At 42.6% G+C, this 20,147-nt stretch overlaps 1 protein-coding gene across 4 annotated transcripts in view; it reads right to left on the bottom strand.

Moving 5' to 3' along the window:
* INSC (INSC spindle orientation adaptor protein) overlaps positions 1–20,147 on the bottom strand; it is a 137,727-nt gene that overhangs the window by 68,528 nt on the left and 49,052 nt on the right. The window lies entirely within an intron of this gene.

The following is a 20,147-nucleotide window of genomic DNA, read 5'->3' on the forward strand; positions in this document are numbered from 1 at the left end:
GCAACAGGCAATTATGTCTGACAGAGTAGCCAATGATCTTTACAATAAGAGGGAAATGGAAGGGTGAGGCAGGAGTATTGCTTGAGGCTAGGAGTTCAAGACCAGCCTGGGCAATACAGCAAGATCCCATCTCTCAAAAAAAAGTTAACGGAAATAGCCTAAATATCAAATAACGGTTATGCTAAGTGAGCTATAGTATAGCTATGATTATGTAGTATGAATTTGTTTAAAATGATGCTTTCCAAAAGTTTATAGCTAAGAAAAATGTGTGCGCTAATAAAGTGGGGAATGCAGTATGCAAAAATGGAAATGTAAACACACAATTATTACAATAATGTTAGAAAGCTCCATCTGGGAAAAATATTCAAAGGAAACACATTACAATGCTAAAGGCTCTTAATGGGTAATATAACTAAAGTCTTTTTCATTTTTTTAACTTTTCTCTAGTTTCAAATTTTCTATAGTGAGCATATATATTACTTTTGTAATGGAACAAAATTAACTTTATTTAGTACAACAGCATGAGAACGTAGATTAGTTTCTAAAAAATGCAGTCTAAAATTCACTGAGTCAAGTAAAGGTAATATCAGATCATTGACAAAGCATCATACATTTGTTGGGTCCCTTATATTTCAAATAAGTGCCAGGCACTGTGGGAAAAGCAGATACGAAGATATCAAGCCTCCACTCTCAAAAAGCTTTTGATCTGCCTAAAGAATCAAGATAAACTTACGAGAAGTTGAAAGACAATTGTTATGTGTCAATTAAAAGTAAAGCTTAAAAACAAAACTAAACTAAAAAGACAATAACAAATTTCACCATCATTTCACAACAGAAGACATGCATAGCTAATGACTAAGGCTGAGCGCAAGTTCTTTTGTCTTTGGCTTGACACAGTATTCTGATTAGTCTTTCTGCCACTGATCTTACCTGCCTCAAACATTCTTCACCTGTCACCAGCTCATTCACTCATCTAAAAACATCAGTACCTACAACATGTCAAGTATTGTTCTAAGACCTAGACTGTAGCAGCAAACAAATAATCACTTCTCTAGCGAATGTTACATTCAAGTGAGAGAACAGTCAATTTTCAAAATAAATGAGCAATGTATGTTGCAAGTAGCAAGTGCTAGGAAGGAAAAGAGAACATGAAAGAAGGCTAGAGAGTGTTAAGGGTGGATGGGGGAGTAGACCTCGCAATTTAAAATAAGAGGATCAGAGGAGGCTCACTGAGAAAGAGACACTTGAGCAAAGACTTGAAGCACACGAGGAAGGATGCCATGTGGATATTTGAGGGCAAATTGCTCCAAGGAGAGAGATCAGCAAGTGCAAAGGCTCTGGAGGCAAAATTGTCCTGAGATGTGTGAGGAATAGCAAGGAGGCCAGAGTAGCACGGGAAGAGTCAACTGGGGTGGAAGATGAGTTGAGAGCAATGAGGTGGGGATTAGGGGAGTAGATCCTATAGGGCTGTGTTGGACAAGATGGGGACCTGGCTTTTATTCTGAGTCAGTATAGCAAATAAAGGGCACCAATGAGGCCAGCCTGGTGAAGCAAAGGTATCAAGTAGGGTTGAAATTATAAGGCAGACTCCAGTTATCAAGGTTAAAAAATCATGTCTTCATGTTTACCGTTATTTAATGAGGAGGAGGAGGACTTTCTGAAATATGCAACCATTTGACTACAGGCTTTTAAATGTAATTTTTAACCACAAGTCTTATGTTTAATTGTGAAATTGAACATATGATTCTTTCAGGAAATGCTTTTTAAATCATTTTTAAAAAATAACCAATGATTTTTCTGTCTCTGCCTCCCTTCATGAAAATAGCTATTACATTTTGCAGAGAATTTGAACGTATACATATATATGCATATGTATGTGAACACATATGTATGTAAACACAAGCATATATGTTTATGTATACTATGTATACAGACACACACACACACAGAGAAGAGAAACCCATTAAATCCAAAATCACAGCACCCTACTGCCAATATATCCTTATGAAAACATATTTAATTTTACATTAAGTAGAATCACATCTCATGTACTCTTTGATTGCAGACAACTTCTAATTTTCTGCATCTTATTATCATCCCCTTATATTTGCCCACCCCTGCCAACCTCAGCCAACTAACTTTAATCTAGTAAGAATCATTTTATATTTTTCTCCACACTCATGCATTCTTACACACTTTTATCTAAGTATATATACATTTATAAGGTTTTCTGACCTATTGCTTGTTTTGTAAATATGACCATAATATATACACATCTTGCTGCATTTTTATTTTCTTACTTAACTTTGAAATCTTTCAAGTCATCCAGCAAAATCCTAAAACATTCTTTCCAATGTCTGAGCACTATTCATTTTGTGTATATTCCACAACTTATTAAGCCATTTTCCCATTGCTGGGCATTCACTTTTTGTTCAGCTCCTGACCTTTATAAACAATGCAACATTCATACCCTCATGCATATGTTCTGACACATCAGAACCTTAATTCTAGGGCATAGATCCCCAGGAATAGAATTGTAATTCAATAGATGTTGCCACGTTGACTTTCAAAAGACCCAATGCTTCGCATTCCCCCAAGAATGTATTAGGACTTTCTACATAGATATTGAAATATGTTTCTCCCCTGCTTAAATCCTTCAGTTGAGCCCCACTAGACCACCATTCCCTGGATAAGTCAAAACTCCTGAGGCTAAAATGAGAGAGCTTCCGTGATATCGCCACAGTCTCCCTTCCCACACATCTCCCTTGTCCATCTTCCCCAACTCCTAGCGCCCCTGCCACAAACACACTCTACACCTCAGACACATTCATCCTCCCTGTTTCCCGAACATACCACTCTCTTCCGCAATCCTCTACAGCCTTGAACACGCAGTTCTCCCTCAGATTAGAATCCTCCTTTCTTCGTCTCTACCTGGCAAGTTTCTACTCACCCTGCAAGACCAGGCTCTTATGTTACCTCCTCTAAAAAACGACAGCCAGAGCTCATGAGTTCCTCATCAGAGCCCCTGCATCCTTCAATAGGGCACTAATAACATTCTACTGCAATTAGTGTGTGTGCCTGAACTCCCCAAGTCCCATGGGGAACAGTCTCTTGTGCATGGCTTATTGCCAGTGTCTGATATATATCAGTTATTCAGAAAATGTATGCCCATTGATGAGTGGCCAAATGTCAGACATTTATTGCCATAGGTCTGTACCTATGCAGAGACTTCATATGCTTCCATCACACAAGCTACCCAGAGAATGCCCTGAGATTGACACGATGGGACAGGAGTTATTAAAGATGGAAAAACTGTGATTATTGTGTTCTAAAGACATAGAAATGGGAGGCAAAATGACCTAGGGGCTTTTAAGAGGCAACAAATGAACAAGTCACTTGCACACTGACTCATTCACTGCATAAGCACTTTGCAGTGGATATCTGTTACACTATCTTTCAGCATCTTTTTCTCTCTCTTCTTTCAATCATAAAGACAAGTTTCATTAGCTACCTCTTGGGATGGCTACCAAGGCTGCAACTTTTCCCTCTTCTTTGCTAAAGTCCCCTCCTCCCAAACACAGGACTGTGTTAAAATGCCCCTGGAAACAATTGGTGCTTGATCCAGGGGTGGGCTTCTGAACCAAGCTGCACTAATCCAATTCCTTGCCCCAAATTGTGAAACGTAGAACCAAGGGTCATACAGACACGAATTATTGTACATGGGACATGTTAACAATGGCAACTTCAGTTGTTCAATGAGAACCTCTAGGATCACCTGAGGAGTGGACAGACAAGTCCAATAGTTAATTTCTATTGCCTGTAACTAAAAGAACATTTTCTAAGACACAAGTGCACAAATAACTAAATATAGTTGAGTTGGTGTTCTTCTTAGGGTAAAGGTCTGCTTGGAATTCCAAGAGAACTCCCCCTTTCCAATGGAGATCAGGGGCAGGTGCCTGGAGGAGGTGGTCATACCTGGGTAGGGTTTGGACTTGTCAAGACAGTGAGAGCATATTCCAGGGTGGGGTAGTCAAAGGGAAAATAAGTAAGTCCCCTGCTCTAGAGTTGTACATTCTAGAAGAGAGGGAACCATGATAAGGAAAGCCAGAAAGGTACACCAAGGCCCTGATTGTGAGAAGCCTTCAGTGCCAGATTAGGGGCTGGCCATTTGCACTGAGAGCTCTGAGAAGATACTGGAGGGTGGCAGGGCAGGCGAGGTAGGGACGGGTAGGATTGGAAAACAGCCAAATCACAGCACCTGGCACCACCACCTGGCTCAAAGGAAACCTGTGTGCTGGGGCTGCTCCCCGAGGAAAAGCTCTGGCATCCTCTGAGTGGAGGCACTCATACCCCTTACCTCTGGCCTGTAAGGGAAAGAATGAACCCAACCCCAAAGCTGTGGTAGAGGTAGGAAAGGAGAACAAGGCCCTGGGAGGCCTGCTCAGACCCACAACTCACATTTTTGTCAAGCCCTCCACCCCAATGCACACAGGAGGTATATACTTAGTTCTTGTTTTTAAAGCTATGTAAGAATTAAAAAGAAAGTGAGATTTCAGAAGCTGTGTTAATTAAACTCCTAATCGATTCAGCACTCTGCTAGTAGGAGAACTGGAGTGACAGAACTATTGATTTCTTCAAGCCCTGCGTGTTTGTGCCTACCAGTGTCTGTGTTTGTGGATATGAATCCATCTGGGTGCCTGTCTATATTATCTGGATGCCTGTATCTGTCTGTGTGTCTGTATATCCCTATCTGCGCAAATATATGACTATATATGTGTTTACAGGACTTAACTCATATAAACTTGATGATTAAAAACTGGGGGTGGAGGAGCTTGAGCGTGGGTACACTTAGTGAATCATTTCCAAAGAAAAGAGTATAGAAAAGGGAGAAATAAAGAAACTTTACAGTGGAGAAACCTGGCAGTCACTATTTTAACCAAGTGATCAAGTTTAACCTCACCAAGGATAAGGCATGTTGCTAGCATGTACCCCTGATAGGATATGATAAGAAGTGCACTTCATCCTGTAGCATTCTTCCCCCAGTCTCATGATGAGAGAAGCAAACAAACCTAAACTGAGGGACATTCTATAAAACACCTGACTAATACTCCTCAAAATGGTCAAGGTCATCATAAACAAAGGTGGACTGAAAAACTGTCATAGAACAGAGGTGACCAAGGAGACGTGAGGACTAAGTATAATATGATATCCTGGGTGGAATCCTGAAACAGAGAAAGGATATTCATGAAAAAAACTAGTGAAATCTGAATATAGTCAGCTTTCTATATCTACAGATTTTGCATATATGGTTTCAACCAACTGCAGATTAAAATTATTCAAAAAAAAGATAATAAAAAGTCACACATAAAAAACACAGTATAACAACTATTTACATAGCATTTACATTGTATTAGGTATTATAAATAATCTAGAGGTGATTTAAAGTATACAGGAGGATATGTGTAGCTTATATGGAAGTATTAGGCAATTTTATATCAGGGACTGGAGCATTCATGCATTTTCGTAACTGTGGGAAGTCCCAGAACCAATCCCTCATGGATGCCAAGGGACAACTGCAATGTCTAGAGTTCAGTTCATAGCAATGGACCAATTCTGGTCCCTTAGTTGTGACAAATGTGCCATGGTAATATAAGACGTCAGCAATGAAGGAAACTGGGTGTGGAGTATATGGGAACACTCTGTACTACCTTTACAACTTTCTATAAATCTGTAACTATTCGAGACCAGCCTAGCCAACATGGTGAAACCTGTCTCTATTAAAAGTACAAAAAAAATTAGCTGGGTGTGGTGGCACATACCTGTAATCCCAGCTACTCGGGAGGTTGAGGCAGGAGAATCACTTGAACCTGGGAGGCAGAGGTTGCAGTGAGCAGAGATCACATCACTACACTCCAGCCTGGGTGACACAGTGAGACTCCATCTCAAAAAGAACAAAAACAAAAAATAAAACAAAACAAAACAACAAACAAAAAACAAAAAATCCTGTGAGCCCAGACTGGCTGTCTCTCTGGTTTTATATCATGAGCCTCATGCAGGGAAGACCTGGAGAGCCCAAGTTCCAGGATGGTAGGTGAAACCTGGCTAAAGAGCCAGGAATGGAGCCTTCTTCAAAGAACTGGGAAGTGGAAGGAAAAGCTGTCACCAGTCAAACTATGGGTGGAGGTTGTTCTCTCAGGGGAAAGGAACATGGCTACTCCCAGTAGCTTTGTCTTCCAGTTGGGCACCCATCATCTGTCCTACAGCCCACCAAGGGCTGAATCCCAGGTGAGCCTCGTGGACCTGTGCCTTCAATGCCTAGCTATGTCAGGGGACCCTCCCTCTGAGGTCCCTCATGACAGCTCATAATGACCCTGCTCCTTCCTTAACCCCATGAACAGACAGGCCTTGAGTCACAACTTCCTTGGGACTGAGTAGCCTATTGTATTAGAGTCTGAGCATAAGGGGGAAGTATCCAGACACAAGCAAACAAGGCCTGCACACTGGCATAAGGGTAGGAAGAGCTAGCGCTGCTTCTCATAATCTGTGTGACCTTAGGCAAGCTGCTGCTTCTTTTTTTCCATTTGCTGAAATTTTTATTGAAATATAACATATGTACATAGAAGTGAACACATCATAATATTGAGCTACAGTTCAATACATTTTCATAAGGTCAACACATCCATGAATTCAGCAACCAGATAAAGAAACCCAACTATTACCATTGTCCCAGAACTCTCCCTTGTGCCCCTTCTGGTCACTCCCCAACCAGGATAACCCATATCCTGACTTTTAACAACCTAAGTTTGTATTTTGAGTAAGTTTCTTAACCAATTTGAGCCTCAATTTTTTCATCTATAAAATAGATAATAATAGAGGTTTCTGCACAGGGTTGATGGAAGAATTAAATTAAGTGATGAATGTGCAGGGCTTAGTACACTGCATGGCACAAAAGAGGATGCTCAAAAATGTTAGTTCTCTGTGCTGCCCTTCCCCATATAAAACACCTCTGCACATGTTACAATAACTAGAAATATAATAATGACTGGAATGTATTGAGCACATCCCATGTGTTGAGCACCATGCTAAGATCATGTCCTTTGCAGGGACATGGATGGATATGGAAGCCATTATCTTCAGCAAACTAACACAGGAAAAGAAAACCAAACACTGTACATTCTCACTTATAAGTGGGAGCTGAACAATGAGAACTCATGGACACAGGGAGGGAAACAGTACACACTGGGGCCTGTCAGTGGGGTGGGGGGAGGGAGAGAATCAAGATAAATAGCTAACGCATGTGGGGCTTAACACCTAGGTAATGTGTTGATAGGTACAGCAAGCCACCATGACACACGTTTACCTATGTAACAAACCTGCATATCCTGCACATGTATCCCAGCACTTAAAATAAAACACAATAATAAAGTAGATGAGCAGAGAGAGGGGTGAGGCAGCCTTAACATAGGCAGATGGGGAGGACCATTTGCCCAAGCAACAACTTGGGGCTGCTATGGGCAAAGGAAGATGAAAGGAAACGGTGAGCCCCTGACCCTGCCTACAGCTCTGGGGAGGAGGGTGGGCAAGAATGATGAGCTGCCAAGATATCATTTCTGCTTTCAGGCCAAACCCACACAGAGCTGTCCAGCTGCAGGAGTTGCCTTTCAGGGTAACAGTCCTAGAAATGAAGACAGACAAAGTGCCAGTGGGGGAAAGCAGAATCTGGTTTATTTTAAGAATGAACTTAGGCCAGGTGTGGTGGCTCATGCCTGTAATCCCAACACTTTGGGAGGTGGAGGTGGGAGGATCCCTTGAAACCAGGAGTTTGAGACCAACCTGAGCAACATAGCGATACCTCCATCTCTATAATAATAATAATAATAATAATAATAATAATAAGCCGAGCATGGTGGCTCTTCCCTGTGGTCCCAGCTACTCAGGATACTCAGGAGGCAGAGGCAGGAGCATCACTTGAGCCCAGGAGGTCAAGACTGCTGTGAGCTATGATGGTGCCACTGCACTACAGCCTGGGTGACAAAGTGGGACCCTTTCTCTTAAAAGAAAAAGTTTAAAACAACTGTTATTTCTAGAGATTGTTTAAACAGCACCAAATCTGTCTCCCCAAGCAGCAACCAGACATACTGAGAAGAAAACATAGAACAAATTAGTAAGCGCGGGAATCCCTGCCTCCCCTTACCTCTACTCAGTGGCCAATCCCCAGGCCCCATCAAGCAGGTACATGTCACTTATGTCCAGGGCAGGGAAGACATTCAGAGGCTCTGGCCTATTAGCAGCTGAAGGAAAAAATGGGTTGGCTGCTCAAGAACCTCCACCCAGCCTGACTTCTCCCAGAATGCTTTGCACCCAAGTTGCTCACATTTAAACTGAACTACTGTGTTACTAATATTGTTGTGCTTAGCTAAAAAAAAAAAATAGAATTAGACAAAAAGCAGTTCTGAAGTCACAGTGAAATAAAAAATTTTAAAAACCACCAGTAGTAATAACTTTTATTGAACTTTTACAGTGCCTCAAGAGCTGTGCACTTATCATGCATTACTTTATTCTCACGACAGCCTTACTCAGTTTACTCTCTTATTCGCTCCATGTTACAGGTGAAAATACAGAGGTGTAGAAAGGCTACATGACTTAAGAGAGCCAGAACTCCATGCAGGCAGTCTGGCTCCAGAGACTGTGCTACTGACCACACTATTCAGCTTCCCATCTGTGTCTCTCCTCCACCAGACTTTGAGACATCCTCAAAAGCAGGCATTGTTTGATTCATCTCAGCACAAGTCCTGACATACAGTAGTATCAATAAATATGTAATTGAATCAAGTAAGGCTGAGACTGCCTGGGAGATGAGCATTGTATGCCTTGCCAAGCCAGCTTATTTGAAAAAAATATTTTCCAAACTTGCAAGGAGTTACACAAGTTGGGCAAGAGTGTCCTGGACTGGCACATAGGAATCTCCCAAACCCATCCCATCCTCTGCTCTGGAATTACATTTTAGGAGGTATGGATTTTGTCTTTGGCTAGGATGTCAGACAAAGTATAGGTGAGTTCCCAGTCCTGTGGCAAAAGTTTAAGCGTTGGGCAAGTAACTAGATCCCACAAAAAGTGTGATAACAAAGATTTTTAAATACTTGAAGCTGATGGCATTAGAACCAGAGAAACTTCTCATCCAAGGCATTTTTGCAAATGTTCCTGTCTTCCACTAAGCAATGCTCTGGTTGGGTAGAGCTTGGACCCTTAGCAACCGTTATCCCAATTCTCAGAGCCTAGCCTGAATGTAAAGGTGAACAGTGCTCTGGTGAGTTGTGGGTATATATTCTCAAGCCCTTGAGGAGTGTCTGTCCGAACATGACACCAGGAACAAACATAGAATATTCTCAACCAGTTCAACAAGGTTTAAAACATTAAGCAGTGTCTCTCAGGCAATCCCTGGTCAACTTAATTCAGTGAAACACTATTGACACCTACAATGTTTCAGGCCTTCTTCTGGTGATCCCTGACGCCAGGAAGCTTACACAGTCTAGCAGAAGAGACAGACAGCCCAACTTCAGTCTCATCCCATCATGATGGGTCATGAGGCTTGCTCAAGTGCATCTTAGAGTCCCCAGAGTTCATCTCACATATGTTCCCCCACTCCGCCCGCAAAAGACTGGTTCAGCAACCACAAGGTGGAACTGAATGATTCTGATACCGTTTATTCCTTAGCAGCCTTACACTAGGCATGACTCCAGCTGCCATGCCATGCCACATCCACCCAGCATGGCTGCCATTCCTTCCAGTGAATGTCATGCTCTCTGGACTCCACAGGACATCTCAGACTGTTACAGTCACCACTTCTTCTCTTACCGCTACCTCTCCTAGTTACCAGGGTACCACCACCAGACATGCCGCTGGGTCTTCTAGGCATCGTGGAGATTTCTGTTGGTTACCACTGCTCGCACCAGAGCCTAAACTCTACAGCTGGGTTGCCTGGATTCAAATTCCAGCTCTGCGACTTGCTAACTATGTAACTTTGGGCAAGTTAACATAACTGCTCAGTGCTTCAGTTTCCTCACCAGCAAATGGTGAAAGATAGTAATAACTAACTCCTGGTCTTTTTACCTGATGGGTAATGCTCTAAGTGTTAGTCTCTATTAGAGCAGTTCTAATAAAGCCACTGTATCATCAAATCTTTTTTACCTGAAAGTCAAAAACATGAAGAAAATTCTGGAAAGATGGCAGTGGCGGTGCATATTTTTCCAAACTCTTCAAACCCCCACATGAAAACTGACAGAGCAACTATATGACAACCTCTGCCTCATGGATAATATTTATAATGAAACTAGATGATAAGTTATCCCCACAAACTTTGAAATACTAGCAAATGGGGATAACCCACCAACAGCCGTAAGACCTGCTCAGTATCATGTATTAGACAGTTTTCATGCTGCTGATACAGATATATCCAAGACTGGGTAATTTATAAAGAAAAAGAGGTTTAATGGACTCACAGTTCCACATGGATAGGGAGCCCTCACAATCATAGTGGAAGGCGAAAGGCACATCTAAACTGGTGGCAGGCATTATAAAATCATCAGCTGTCGTGAGACTTATTTACTACCACGAGAACAGTATGGGGGAAACTACGCCCATGATTCAATTACCTCCCACTTGGTCCCTCCCACAACACATGGGAATTATGGGAGCTACAATTCGAGATGAGATTTGGGTAGGGACACAGTCAAACCATATCATATTATCTTACGAGAAGATGAAGAAAGAAGCAATAAGGTGGCATCTGATGAACATGAGAAAGGAGAACCCAAAATAGCTCTGGGTATTTACTGGAAAGCACAGTACAGGAATTTGAGAACAGTAGCTGAAACTAGAAGGGGATTTGCCTTTCCAATATAGCTGAGTACAGGATGTTTTATGAACTCTCAATACTGACCCACTAGGAATCTCTTCTACAACAAAGCACCACATTAAGGAGAAACTCCTGGGAGTGGAATCCAAATTCAGTGCGACAGGGACAACAGAGGCACAGGAACAAGATATTCAAATCAATGTGAGGGAAGAAAGCAGAGCTAGGAACGCTCAGAGAGCAGGTCATCATATTTTTGGACCTTATACTAAAACAAAAGAAGGTAGAGTTCTATAAAGTTAGAAGAGGTTTCCTGAACCCTGCCTTCTTCTAAAGGTCCATGAAAACTAATTTCACTTAAAAACGAGTAACAGAAAATTATTGTAGTCTCATCCCATAGTTATTTCAAAAAGAGAATAAAGAGCAGAATAATACCTGTACAATGAGAAAATGCCAGAAAAAAAAAGTACTCTTAAAACAGATAAAACTCTAACAAAACAAGCTTAAAATTTTGAGGAAATTACAAAAGACAGGAACAAGAAACATACATTCTCAGAAAGGAAATGTCCTAACTCGGGAAGGAATTAGAAATAAAGAGGGGAAAGTCATTTTAGAAACAAAGACTAAACAAGAAACACATAAGATAATGCCTTTAAAAATCAAATGCAAAAATGAAGAAAACTTTGAAAATGAAAAAATGAAGAAAGTGAAACCCTGTCTCTACTAAAATACAAAAAAATAGCCGAGCATGGTGGCAGGTGCCTGTAGTCCCAGCTACTTGGGAGGCTGAGGCAGGGGAATCGCTTGAACCCAGGAGGCAGAGGTTGCAGTGAGCCAAGATCTCACCACTGCACTCACTCCAGCCTGGGTGACAGAGCAAGACTCCATCTCAAAAAAAAAAAAAAAAAAAAGAATTTGAGAGAAAACAACAAACATTAAAGTTAGGTAAGAAGATCCAACAAACACACAATGTAAGTTCCTAAAGAATGAATTCAAAGCACAGAAACACGGTGAATACTAAAACTGTAAATCAGAAAACTTTCAAGTGGGGGAGGGGAATTAAAACTACACTTTGAAAGAACATACTACATACATGAAAGCAAACACACAAGACATACTCTAGTAAGATAGTAAGATTATTGCACAAGAGAAAAGAATGAGAAGGAAGGCAGGGAGGCAGGGAGGGAAGAAATTGTTTGTGCATCTAAAAATAAGTGCATGTTACCCATAAGAGACAGAAAATTGCACTATCATCAGATTCTGAGAGAAATACTTTATACCAGAAAAAGTAGAGTTACATGTTTAAAATACTCAAGGAAATACAGTGTGAGCCAAGGATTTTATATTGAAAGTCATATATGACTTTCAAGTGTGAGTAGGAACTCTCAGCTCTGATGACAGAAGTGATGTTGGGCAAAAATCCTTCAAGAATGATTAAGAAGATAAAATCAGTAAGACTTGGACACTAATTCATATAGATGATGAATGAGAGAGAGTAAAGAGATGAGACGCAGATTTTTTACTTGAGCAGCTGAATGGATAGGAGAAATAAATTTGGAAGACACAATGATAGGTTCAGTTTGTGACATGGTGAATCTAATAGACCTACCATCTCTTCTTTTCAAGAAGTCCAGTCCCTCTTACTGGACTGTCCTCTCATAGAACTTCATTCTAAAATCTTCCAGGCACTCCCAGCATCCATACAGAGTGCATGGCTGACATACTGTCACAAGTCTCATCCTGAATATTCTCACAAGTTTCATTCATTCAACAATATTTACTTAGAGTCAAATAGGTGCCAGGAACTGTTCTAGCTACTTAGGATTTATTAGTAAGCAAACAAACCAACATCTCAGCCCCTGTGGAGAGTACATCATAGCAGGGGAAAACAGACAACAATAATAAATATAATAAATAAAAATGAATACAGTATGTTAAAAGCAGATGATTTCTATTAACAAGTAGCGGTACAATAAGGAGTACCACAATTGTCTTGTGGAAAGCAGGGAAGTAACTGCCACTTTAAATAAGTGGTCAGAGCAGGGCTCGTTGAGAAGCTAAGATTGAGCAAACAATTCAAGGAGGTGAAAGAATTAGCTGAAATATGGGTACTGAGCATTGCAGGTGATCAGAGACTAGTGCAAAGGCCTTGGGAGGGAGGATGCCTGCTTTGTTTGAGACACAGTATGGAGATAAGTGTGGCTAGAGTAGAGTGAACAACAGAAATATTAGTAGGAGGGGAGCTCAGAGAACGGGTTAGGCCAGATCACATAAAGCCATGGAAGCCATTATAAGCACTTTGAGTTTTATTCTGAGTAAACAAAATACTTCCCAGGTCCCCCAAGAACTCTTGCAACCAGATGTCATCTAGGTCCATCTAGCCCATTCTCTATAACCCAACAGGAAGACTCTCTCAGTGAGGGCTTTATAAAAACAACACATAGATGACTTTAGAATGACTTAACCTCTGCTATGCAGTGAACTATAAACTGTTTAATAAACAACTAATTAAACCATAATTATTTATGTAACAAGCCATAAATAATTTACAGCATGGTTAGGCTATTCACTTCCCATCCCTCCGCACCAAGGCTCTTGTGAAGACCCAGTCAAATGCGACTAAATGAAATGTGACTACTCTAATCTTGTTCACATTTTTCAATGTTTTCATTGCTCTGCTTCTGATCTGCTTCTGAATACCACGCTGAGCTGCGTCAGCGTAGGCCCTACTGTGCATCGGGGGTTTTATGTAAGTGGCAGGCAATTCTTCATCTCTCATCCCTAACTACTCCGAGTTCACATTTCAAGTGTAAATCCTGCCCCAGTGTTTGGTGCTGAGCAGCTTGCAAGATGGGCGGATCACAAGGTCAGGAGATCAAGACCATCCTGGCTAACACAATGAAACCCCGTCTCTACTAAAAAAAATACAAAAAACTAGCCTGGCGTGGTGGCGGGTGCCTGTAGTCCCAGCTACTCGGGAGGCTGAGGCAGGAGAATGGCGTGAACCCGGGAGGCGGAGCTTGCAGTGAGCTGAGATCTGGCCACTGCACTCCAGCCTGGGCGACAGAAAGAGACTCCGTCTCAAAAAAAGAAAAAATGTTTCTAACTTGCCACTGACCCATCTATGCAATACCAGAAACATTGAGAAGGTTTTTGCTCCTTCAATGGGCTCCGCAAAATGCTCCTGCGCCCACCTGCAGTAGAAATGCCCCCTTTTCCTCTGAGTTTCTCTGTGTTCTCTCCTGTCTCCATGCATTAGTCCTCTGCTCCAAGCTGCAGCAGCAGAAAAAGTTTTCAGATCAACATTACTCAGAAATCTCCATTTTTCACTCTTCATCCTACTCACTTAATATTTGGTGTTTCGTATCATTTTCTGACATGTGTTCTATATCATTTTCTGTTAATTAAACTGTTCAGTATAATATAGTAAGAGAGTAAATCCTATGGTATAACCCCAGGGGTCCTAGGGGAGGCAAAATGAGACCCACCAACCCACCTTGAAGCTAATATTGAGAGTAATTTGTGACATGGGCATGGATTATGGCACTGTCAACACTTTATTACATCCATTTCTCCAGGCTGTGGTCTTCTCTCAATTGGTAGAAGGGTTTGAGGGTAAAGAAGAGACTTGACTATTCTAACAAATTATTTTTAATGTAGCATAGTTCCAAGCACACTATGTAACAAACTATCTCTTGAGTACCTTCTGCATAGCAGGCACATATCAAGAACTTGCACATATGATATCTAACTAGTATTTAGTAAAATGCTATTTATTACCCTCATCTTACAGAGGAGGAGAAACTGAGACTCAAAGAGGTTTTTGCACCTAGTCAATGACAGTGCCAGATTTCAGTCCAGTGCCTGACTCCAAAGTCTGTGCTCTCAGCACCTCCGCAGTCTGTCCAGAACCCTAATGGAACTTGTTGTTATTTCAGTTTCAGAAGGCCAAGGAACATGAATTTAGCTCCAGGTAACTGTTTCCAATCCTAGGAGCCAATGTGTACATCTGACAGCTGCCTTCTCTTTGATGACTCAGAGCCCCATCTTGTTAACTGTCAAACTCCAGCATTGTAGATGCCCTCTAATTGAGGGAAGACATTATTAACAGTCTCTGATCTTTCATTAACTCATGAATGACTTATTTTTTAACCTCTAAAAATGGTATATGTGTATATCCGTATTGCCAGTATATGTATGAGAGTCATTATGATGATATAAGCCACAAGAACACCTGATTAGGAGCCATCACCTGTGCCCTCTTCCCACTCCCTCCTCTTGATAGCTGTGTGCCCTTACACATGACGCTTGTCCTCTCTGAGCCTCAGTTTCCTGGCCTGCTCATCCCCCCCCCCCTTATTTCCAACCATTGTCCCAGCCCTGAGTTATTTCAGTCTCGCTACTGTGATTTCCAGCCTCCCAGGTTTTGCACACGCTGGTCCCTCTCTCCACTTCCTCTTTACCTTGCTGACTTCTACACATCCTTGAAGTCTTGACCTAATGTCTCTTCTGAAGGAGTCCTCTGTGACTCTTCAACAAGTTTATGTCCCATGTGCCCCACATGTCTGTAGCACTCTGTCTTTCCCCTGATCTACACTGGTCTCAATTGTTTAACAACTTTCAATTGTCTATTTCACCCCCTAGACAAGGCAGGGCAGATCTTGTGTCTGTCTTGTCCTCCCTACATGCCACCATGCTACATGCTAAACTATCTGCAAGGCACTAGACCTGACACACCAACGATGCAACTGGTTTATATGTATGGAACTTAATTATATTTAAACATTTATCAAGTGGGAATAATAATAAGCTATACTGCTGTCCTGTCTCATTGGGTTGTGAGAGTCACAGAGATAAAATCCATAATCATTATAATGGCACTAACTGAGGATGGGCCCTTGCCAATTATCATGGGGATTGATTCATATGTATTATCTCAGTTGGTTCTCACAATGACCCTGTGAGGAGGGTACTCTTATGATCTTACTTTTACAGATGAGGAAACTGAAGCTTAGCAAGGCCAAGTAATGTATCTGACATCACACAGATCACAAGCGGCAAAGTTTGGCTCTGAACCCAGCTCATCAGTGTCTAGACTGTATGTTCTTCAGTGTTATGTTAAATTGCTTTAGGCTGCGCTCTGTTTCAACATCATGTGCAGTACTGTCAGGTAAAATTTATAAATGCATTCCTACACATACACATCCAGCTATTCCTATTGTTTGTCATGAATTTTCATGGCAGTAACATGGGATTTGATGTATAGACTAAAAATGGTTTAGCTTTGTTTTTTCTTTTTTTTTTTTTTTTTTTTTTTGAGACGGAGTCTCGCTCTGTCGCCCAGGCTGGAGTGCAGTAGCCGGATCTCAGCTCAGTGCAAGCTCCGCCTCCCGGGTTTATGCCATTCTCTCGCCTCAGCCTCCCGAGTAGCTGGGACTACAGGCGCCCGCCATCTCGCCTGGCTAGTTTTTTTTTTTTTGTATTTTTTTAGTAGAGACGGGGTTTCACCGTGTTAGCCAGGATGGTCTCGATCTCCTGACCTCGTGATCCGCCCGTCTCGGCCTCCCAAAGTGCTGGGATTACAGGCTTGAGCCACCGCGCCCGGCTAGCTTTGTTTTTTCTATTCTGTTCTTCTCCCTACTTTAAAGAGAGTATTTTCATTTGCCAAAGTGGACATTTAGGAGAATTCACAGATGTAATGTGCCCATTCCCATCCTGATACCTCTGCATGGTTCTGTGAAGTGCAGGTGAGTGTATAGAAATCACCACCAGAAGGTTTCCAAGAGCCAGTCTCTCCACCATCTACAAGGCTCCGGAACTCTCCATCAGCCTCCAGCAACCACTTGGGTACCTTGCCTCCACCATGTCCTGGCTCCACTCCCAAGCCTCAGGCTCCTAAGGAGGATTCTCTGTTTTCAGTTGTAGGCAGACCCAGGGACAAAAGATCCTTCACCTGGGGCTGCACTGGCAGCTCTGCCCTCCAAAAGGGCCCCTAGGTGCAAGAGGCCAGGAGAAGTTGCCTGTCTCAAGTCCCACAGCCAGTGCACAGTGGGGCCAGGCCTGGAGACCTAGTATCTTGGTGTTTTCCAGGGGCCTGCTCAGAACAATCCCTGTTCTAGGAGCTGAGGCTACAAAGTTGAACAGGAGAAAATCTCAGCCTTCATAGAGCTCAGCCAAGACCCAAACAGGAAAAAAAAAAAAAAAAACACCAACAATTCAATCTGGTTATAATTATAAGAGTAGTTGAAATGTTGAGTTCCAGCAAGGAGTCAGGCGGTGTCTAAGCCCTCTCTATATATTATCTCCTTTAAGCCTGCCCACAATCGTGTGAGGGAGGTACTATTATTACCCCCGTTTACAGATGAGGAGACTTTTGTCTGGAGAGGCCACATGGTGAGTAAATAATGGAGCCATTACTCAAACTCAGGCCTCTAGAGTTCAGAGCCTCAGCTTCTATCAACTAAACACCACACTACCATCAAGAAGCTATGAGCAGGATAGACTAGGATCACAGAAGACAGAGGACCTGACTTCGCCTGGGAATATATACACAAAGGAAGTGACATTTGCCCTGATTCTTAGAGGAGAGGAGTTGCCAGGATGACAAAGGCAAAAAGATTTCCACATAGGGGAGGCACCATGTACAAAGACCCGGAGGCATATAGCCAAAAAGTCATATGGCAAGAAGTTTCACTAGACTATAGCATCAGGGGCCTCTGAGGGAGGGACCAGGAAGGGGTCTGAAGAGAGAAACAGGGACTAGTTGATCAAAGACCTTGAATGCCATGATTAGGGACGTGGATTTAATCTCAAAGGCAACTTGGAGCCACCAAAAGCATTTTAGAGCAGGGAAGTGACAACAATTGTGCAAAGAATCAGTAAAAAATGAATCACAGCCAGGTTAAATCCTAGGCAGGAGAGGAGCCTGCTGGGAAATGATAGTTAGAAACAGACAGAGAAGACAGAAGCCTGAATTAAGGCAATGGCATGGGATAGGAAGATCTGGGAGGGAGAGGATAGGATATGTGGGTGAAGAAGAGGAAAGAATCGAAGTTGACTCCTCTGGTTTCTCTTGCAGCTGCCCTCGCTGAGATAGGAAACACATCCAGGGAGGAACTGTTTTCATTTGGTTTGATTACAGGGTGTGGCCTCTGACAAGTGGAGAACACAAGGCCACAGCAGAAGTGGGAGTCAGGCCTTGCAGAGGGGCCATCAAAGGGGGCCCCAGCTTTCTCAGGAAGGAGACTGGACCTGGTGAATCACACATGGCCCCACCACAAGCCCATCTAATACCAGCCACGGTCACGGTGCCGCCACATAATAAGCGCTCTTCTCAATTTTGGGAGTCTAGGGACTGCAGCTCATTAAGGTTTGGACTGTGTTAGTGCTGAACATCCCATAATTGCATAGCTTGCCTGACTCTCTGTCATTAGCTCCCTGACTTTCTGGGCTCCACCTCCCCTACTGGATTTGCTGCTTGACCCCAGTATGCAAAGTCTGGTTAAACAGAGCAGTTCTGGCTGTGTGGTGGGGGTTGCCTGCTGCTTCTGCCCCTTCCAACTCCCAGTGGGTCAATTGTCCTCAGCCATTAACTTCGAGCTGCCATCTCACTATGCATGAAATCCTTCCTCTGCAAGTACGAACGACTGATCCTATTACTCACACAGAGGACGGGAATTAAAAATTGAGGTCAAGGCAGACGGACTGGCAATGAGTCACATTCCCTTCATGATGGAAAACCACCGCAGTCAGGAGCTTGTAAGGTCCCTGGCCAAGGAGCTGGAGGGCTCAGGGGCCAGGACTCGGGTTTGATTTCCTTAGTCTCCACAGTGAACTGAAATCTGAAGTTGATGCTATTAAGATTGTCCCATTGCCTGGAGAGCAAGGAGGGCATCCAAGACCGTAAACGTGGCTCCCAGGAGTCCTACCCAGCTCACAGAAGTTGCCTATTCCCCAAGTAGCTTTGTTCATTGCATTCTGATGGAGGCTGTCCTAAACATCTGGAGTGAGGGGACCGAATCCTAAAATTTGGGCTTTCTGAAGTCTAGCAGACTCAAACACAAAGCCAAATGCAACTACAATCATCTCCACATACCAGGCTACAGGCCCGATGACTTTTTTCTAAGCTGGAATTATCCAGGGTGGAGTTGGGATGGGAGAAGGGAGTAGCAAAGTCTCATACTAAGAAATTGCAGTATGAAACAGTATTCTCCATACAATATTTCCTCAGGGGTATTCCAAAGTCAGAAGAAATTAACCCACCCAACAAAAAGGGAGGATTACCAACTATAGTGCATCTTTGATGTATCAAGAACCTTCTGCTCCAGGCCTCACTGTGGTTTGCTGATTGGAGATTGCCATCCCCATTCTACAGAAGGAGAAACTGAGGCCTAGAGGCATTGTATAACTTGTCTAGGACCTCACTGTTAATAGTGGCAATAAAGCTAAAATTGATTGAGTACTTACTACGTTCTCGGCAGTGTGCTAAATGCTTGATTCAATCTTAATGGCTTAATTAACCCTCACAACAATCCTATGAGATTCCCAGAACTGAGATTTGCTAGGCAGGGTGACTTGGCCAACATCACACAGTGAATAAGTGGAAACAAAAATCCAGGCAATGTAAGACCAGAGCCTTGTTCTTTATTATTATGCTATGCTCTTTGATGGTTTTTAGCAATTTCGCTAATACTGAAACCCTCCAATACAAGCTGGTGCTCTTTCTGCTATGCAAGACTGCCCTTAGGTGACATACGATTGCCTTTTTATAGCTTATGATCATATAAAGATGATGGAGTGTCTGGTCTTTTTTCAAACCCTTGTCTGGTTTCTTTCTGAGGAAAATTGGGGTGCATGTTTTCAACATTCAGGACAGAACTTCTGGTCCTGGCGTAAACATCACAGACCTCTGATAAATTTGTAGCAGCATCAGGGAAGCCCAAAAGATCATATAAGTAGTGACACAGTGGGGAGTGATCCTCATGGGATCTGCCTAGGGGTCTCCTTATTCCCTCAGTGGCCTTGCCTTGCCTCTGCCCTTGCCTTGTGGACCACCTCCTTCATTCCCCAAAGCCTACCACTGGGAGAAGGTCATTGTACCTGACCCCTCAGAGGCCAAAGAGAACAATTTTCCCAGCTCAGAAGATCTGTGCCCTGGCCTCCAGCTACTGGTACCTGTTGCTTATTCCCAGCTTATCCTGCTGATCTGGTGTCCAGTGTCCCCAAAACTCCAGGGCGAATAGTTTTTGGAAATCTATGCCTATTCTTTTCTTGGCTCATTTTAATTTCTTTTCAT

This window comes from Trachypithecus francoisi, unplaced genomic scaffold (assembly GCF_009764315.1).
Source record: "Trachypithecus francoisi isolate TF-2019V2 unplaced genomic scaffold, Tfra_2.0 Lachesis_group8, whole genome shotgun sequence".
In the NCBI taxonomy this organism is placed as follows: Eukaryota; Metazoa; Chordata; class Mammalia; order Primates; family Cercopithecidae; genus Trachypithecus; species Trachypithecus francoisi.